We start from the raw sequence: 6,162 nt of genomic DNA, 5'->3' as shown, positions 1-6,162 counted from the left end.
ATTTGCCGATGACGCAAAGCTGGGTGCCAGTGTGAAATGTGAGGAGTATGTTATGAGAATGCAGGATGATTTGGACAGGTTGGGTGAGTGGGCAGATGCTTGGCAGATACAGTTTAATGTACATAAATGTGAGCTTATCCACTTTGCTGGTAAGAACCAGAAGGCAGATTATTATCTAAATGGAGTCAAGTTAGGAAAAGGGGAAGCGCAACGAGATCTAGGTGTTCTTGTACATCAGTCACTGACAGAAAACATGCAAGTACAGCAGGCAGTGAAGAAAGCTAATGGCATGCTGGCCTTCATATCAAGGGGAATTGAGTATAAGAGCAATGAGGTCCTTCTGCAGCTGTACAGGGCCCTGGTGAGACCACAGCTAGAGTACTGTGTGCAGTTTTGGTCTCCGAATTTGAGGAAGGTCATTCTCGCTATTGAGGGAGTGCAGCGTAGGTTCACAAGGTTAATTCCCGGGATGGCGGGACTGTCATATGTCGAAAGATTCGAGCGACTGAGATTGTATACGCTGGGATTTAGAAGGTTGAGAGGGGATCTTATTGAAACATAAGATTATTAAGGGACTGGACACGCTGGATGCAGGAAACATGTTCCCGCTGATGGGTGAGTCCAAAACCAGAAGCCACAGTTTAAGAAGAAGGGGTAGGCCATTTAGAACGGAGTTGAGAAAAAAAAAATTCACCCAGAGAGTGGTGGGTATACGGAATGCTCTGTCCCAGAAGGCTGTGGAGGCCAAGTCTCTGGATGCTTTCAAGAAAGAGATGGATAGAGCTCTTAAAGATAGCGGTCAAAGGTTATGGGGATAAGGTAGGCACTGGATACTGATTGTGGTTGATCAGCCATGATCACAGTGAATGGCGGTGCTGGGTCGAAGGACCGCATGGCCTACTCCTGCACCTGTTGTCTATTGTCTATTGTCTATTGTCAGTTCTGGTCGCCTCACTATAGGAAGGATGTGGAAACATTGGAAAGGGTACAGAGAAGATTTACGAGGATGCTGCCTGGTTTAGAGAGTATGGATTATGATCAGAGATTAAATGGGCTAGGCCTTTACTCTTTGGAGCGAAGGAGGATGAGAGGAGACATGATAGAGGTATACAAGATATTAAGAGGAATAGCTAGAGTGGACAGCCAGCGCCTCTTCCCCAGGGCACCACTGCTCAATGCAAGAGGACATGGCTTTTAGGTAAGGGGTGGAAAGTTCAAGGGGGATATTAGAGAAAGGTTGTTTACTCAGAGAGAGGTCGGTGCGTGGAATGCGCTGCCTGAGTCAGTGGTGGAGGCAGGTACACTAGTGAAATTTGAGAGATTACTGGACAGGTATATGGAGGAATTTAAGGTGGGCGGGGGGGTGTATATGGGAGGCGGGGTTTGATTGTCGGCACAACCCTGTGGGCTGAAGGGCCTGTAATGTGCTGTACTATTCTATGAAACTGAGATTTTAGTAAAGCTGAACAAGAGAATTGACGAGGCAACGCGGTAAATGTTTCCTCCATGAAATTTATGGAAGTTTGGTCCACAAAATTAACTCAGGTGGTATTGCTGTTGGGGTAGCTATTTCAATACTAAACTTTATCATTGATAGGACACAGAGAGTCATAATGAGGTATTGTTTTTTTTTTTTCTTTCAGTTTTGCGACCGAGGAAAATCATTTTCCTTGCTTCTGTCGTATCGCTTAAAGAATTGTGTTGAATCCAAATATAATGATTAATAGGTCCGTCGATGACATCAAATTACTGATGCATTGGTTTGTTAAGAATATTGCCTGCAGTTACAGCTGGAATTAGATCAAATGGTAATGTGCGGAAAGGAATGCCTTTAAGAATTTAACGCAGATTCATGGTGTTATATGTTACGAAATTAAAAGAGATCCGAACAGAAAGGATTATTATCTTGATCTTGAGATCTTTTGCTGAGCATAGAGAGCCCGGGGTGAGTACTTTGCTTCCCGGCAATGGCATGCCAATCAAAATTGGTAGAGGATATTTGCATCATTGGCCAAGGATTCGAGCGTGATTCTGTTGAGCTAAGGCTGTACGCTATCTTTATGCCAATGTGCATTTAAAATTTTATGCAATTATAATCGACGTGATACGTGAATGCTAATATTATTCTTGACAGGGTGTAGAAAAGCGTCGGAATGATATTGCACGGACAGCTGGAGATCTGTGAACAATAGATAAAACTATTTTTCACTAAAGCAGACTGAGATGTTACCTTTTAGCGTATATAAAAATAATGACTCGTTGCATAGACAAGAAGTTCGGCAGCGGGTTAACTGCCGTGCATTGTCTGTCCGGAAATCAGCACCTTTCTGCTGCCGAATCAGCTCGGGAAGAACGACGCAACACACTTTTACAATCCTAAGTCAACGAGTTGTTTTTTTATGTCCCCCTCACAGTGTGAAACGGGGACACCTCTTGTTCCCTTATTAGGGAGAGAGCGAGCCTGTGATATGACACATTATCGGGTGCACGTCGTTTTTGGGATACTGCAAGTCTGGGTCTTAATTGATAGTTCGTTGCACGCTTGACTGGTCGGTAGAGGTTGCTGATGTTTTTTTGTTGGTGGGTGGGGGTTATCGCTGCGTTGCAGCAGCTTGTGCGTGGGAGGGGGAACTGGATGTGTTTCGGAGTTCAAACGTTTTAACTGCTACTCATACTTTGGGGCACTCCTCTGTTTTCGTCGGAGTTTGCGAAGAAAAAAATAATTTCATGATACATATTGTTTTCATTTCTGTGACATTAAAATTACCCATTAAGGTAACGGAAATCTAAAGTCTCCAACAGAAACGCTGCAGGAACTAAGCACATGGTCTGTGCGTCCATGCAAATGAGTAAATGATTCGGCGAGCCCTTCATGGAAGAGTATGGAAAGAGCAGTCACCTGAGTGGAAAGATGGGAGGTGGTGAGAAAACACAGCTAGAAGTTGATAGGTGAGAGCAAGTGGGTGGGGAAACTATAGAGATGCATAGAAGGAATCTGACATGAAAGGGAAGTGTCACTTCAGAGAAATGGAAGTTTTTCGGCTCAATATCACAAATGACCTGACTTGGTCCAACCAAGCAGAGTCTACTGCCAAGAAGGGTCACCACAGTCTTTACTTCCTGAAAAAAAGCTAAATAAATTTGGCCTGTCCTCTAAACCCTTCACTAATTTTTATACATGCACAGTAGAAGGCATTCTTCTGGGGTGCATCACAACCTGGTATGCAAATTGTCCTGTCCAAGACCGAAAGAAGCTGCATAAGATCGTGAACATGGTGCAGCACATCACACAAACCAATCTTCTGTCCTCGGAGTCACTTTACACCGCACGCTGTCGGAGCACTGCTACCAGGATTATCAGGAGACGACCCACCCAGCCAACACACTTTTCGTCCCTCTTCCCTCCGGGAGAAGGCTCAGGAGCTCGAAGACTCGTACGGTCAGATTTGGGAACAGCTTCTTTCAAACTGTAATAAGACTGCTGAACGGATCCTGACCTGGATCTGGGCGGTACCCGCCAAATATCCGGACCTGCCTCTCGGGTTTTCTGCACTACCTTACTTTGCCTTTTCGATTTATTATCTATAATTTATTGTTTTATTGTATTTTCTATCGATTTGGACTCCAGGAGCATGAAGGGCAGAAACACATATCGCTGTGATGATTGTACGCTCTGGTATCAGTTGTTTGGCGAAAATAAAGTAAAGTAAAGAAAGAGGAGGGATAGCAAGGGACGCGCTAGGTAGGTGAGAAGCCATAAGAGGCTAGAATAGGGAATTGAAGACGAGGGGAGGGTAAGCGACGTTTTTTAACTCAAAGGAGAAATCCATATTTACCTTCGGCATAAAATCTACAAGATCGGCAGACAAGGTTTTGTTACTTCACCCCGAATGTGTCCACATCGTGGCACAAGTGGACCGTCATGTTGCAATGGGAATTGGAATTAAATTGTTGGCCTATCGGGAAGTTCTGCTTGTGAGACAGAAAAATGAGCTGCACATTGACGACGTCTCACTGATGTAGCGGAGGCAGCAGAGAAACAATAGTTACAATAGACGTCCATAGCATTTCGTAGGTGAAATGTTACCTTACCTGGAAGGACTCGTTGCAGCCTTTAATGGAGGGGAGGAAGGAGGTGAATGAACAAGTGTTGAATTTTGGCTGCTTGCAGGGATAAATGCCCAGAGAAAGATTAGAGGGGAGGGATAACTTGATAAGGGAACTACGGGGGGAGCGATGTCTGTGGAAAGAGCCGTGTACATACTTAGGACAGGAGGCATAAAAATTAATTTAGTGCTAGGGGCCCTTTAGAGATGGAGGAAGTTACGAAAATCATATGTTGGATATGAAGCCTCAGCGCTACCTGATTTCATCGGTAGACAGCAGAATCACGGCATTTTTTTCCAAGGTAAGGGCCGCCGTATATATAGAACCCACGTATAAGATGACAGAGGGACTGGTAAAAATGTACAGATGGACGAAGTACGAGAATCTTTTGGAATGGCGCTTTTATAGAATAGGTTGAGGAAAATGGAATAAATGTAAACAAATTGACAAAATTCGCCAACCATTATTTCTTTGAATAACAGTGCAGTCGGATAAACAGGCGATTCTTCTTCCCATCAAATCCAGAACAATGGAGAAGGAGGAGAAGATGGCGGCGTGACACAGCTTGCGCGGCCGCTCCGGTGAATGATATCTGTAATCTGTCAAGTAGGGTGCCGTGCACAATCCTTATTTGATGGAGACAGACGTAAGAGAGCGGAGGAACATCTGGAGAAAATTCCGAAATGTCTTCTTCGCTGCCGCTGCTACTGTGTGATCCAGAATCTCCGGAGGGGAAGGCTCCGAGTCATCGGCTTTGCTTATTGCTCGGCGGCCGGGACGGGGTCCAAGCTCTGGGCAGAGATGGTGGTCGGTGCTCGGTGTCGAAGGGCTGGTCGGAGTCTCGAAGTTTTCGGACGGACTCAGAGTCGGCTGTGGTCAGGTGCTTCCAACGCGCCAACAGTTGTCGGTGCCTGGAACTTTCTAGCAGAGAGAGTTTCCCCCTTTTTCCGTCTGCTATCGGCGACTATCGGGAGTCGATAGGAAATGTGAGACTTTTTTTTTACTGTTCCCATGGTCTGCTCTTTATCAAATTATGTTATTGTTTTGCACTGCTGTAACTATATGTTATAATTATGTGGTCTTGTTAGTGTTAGTCTTTGGTTTGTCCTGTTTTTCTTTTGTGATATCACTCTGGAGGAATATTGTATCACTTCTTAATGCATGCATTTCCAAATGACAATAAACGAGGACAGTGTCCTCATAATCTAATACAATAATCTAATCTAATCTAATGCAGTCAGTCTTGATTTAACTTAATTACCGTGTTTGCATTTATCACCTTTGTCGAATTCTAAATAAGAAATATTGAAAGTGGACTGCTATTTTTTAGCCATAGTCTCCTCGTCGAAAATCTTGACTTAATTTCATCAGATTTATTTCATGCTTGAAGTATTTGTCATCTATATATAATGATTACTTCATTTTTTTCTATACACGTTTTTCAGTGAATACTTGGCTCCACTATAGCGTGAAGATGGGGAAGTAAAAGTATTTCTTTTAATTCATTTTCCCTGTATTCCCTTTGAGAAAAATGAATGATGCTTTTGGAATTTCGATGCAAACGTCACCGTATCTGGAATTAAAGATGATAATGATGATGATGATGATGATGATGATAATAATAGTAATAGCAACAATGTTCTTACTTTTTCCCCTGAATTATAATAATATTTCATGCCTTTGGTATCATGCCATAAGAAAGATGATATAATTTCCTCTGGTTAAAAGAGGATATAAAAATAATAGGAATAAACGTGTTAAGAATCTATTATCTGGCATTAATTAACCACCAAAGAGAGAAAGTAATTTTGATACTCAGTTCCGATATCCCATTATGAAATTTGGACGTGGAAAACAATGTCATCTGTTTGAGAACCAATTGGGACTTTATATGCAATGAAAGCAAGAGGAGTTCGCTGCATATTGCTCAAATGTTCTTTTTTCTAACTGTGCTTCATATCTTCCTCAGACCACCGAGTTCCAAGATTGGTGTCCGGAAATGATGACTGCTCTGGAAGACTGGAAGTGCAGTTTGGAGAAACCTGGAACACGGTG

The sequence above is a fragment of the Mobula birostris genome, chromosome 13 (assembly GCF_030028105.1).
Source record: "Mobula birostris isolate sMobBir1 chromosome 13, sMobBir1.hap1, whole genome shotgun sequence".
Classification (NCBI taxonomy): Eukaryota; Metazoa; Chordata; class Chondrichthyes; order Myliobatiformes; family Myliobatidae; genus Mobula; species Mobula birostris.
This window is presented reverse-complemented; position numbering follows the sequence as displayed.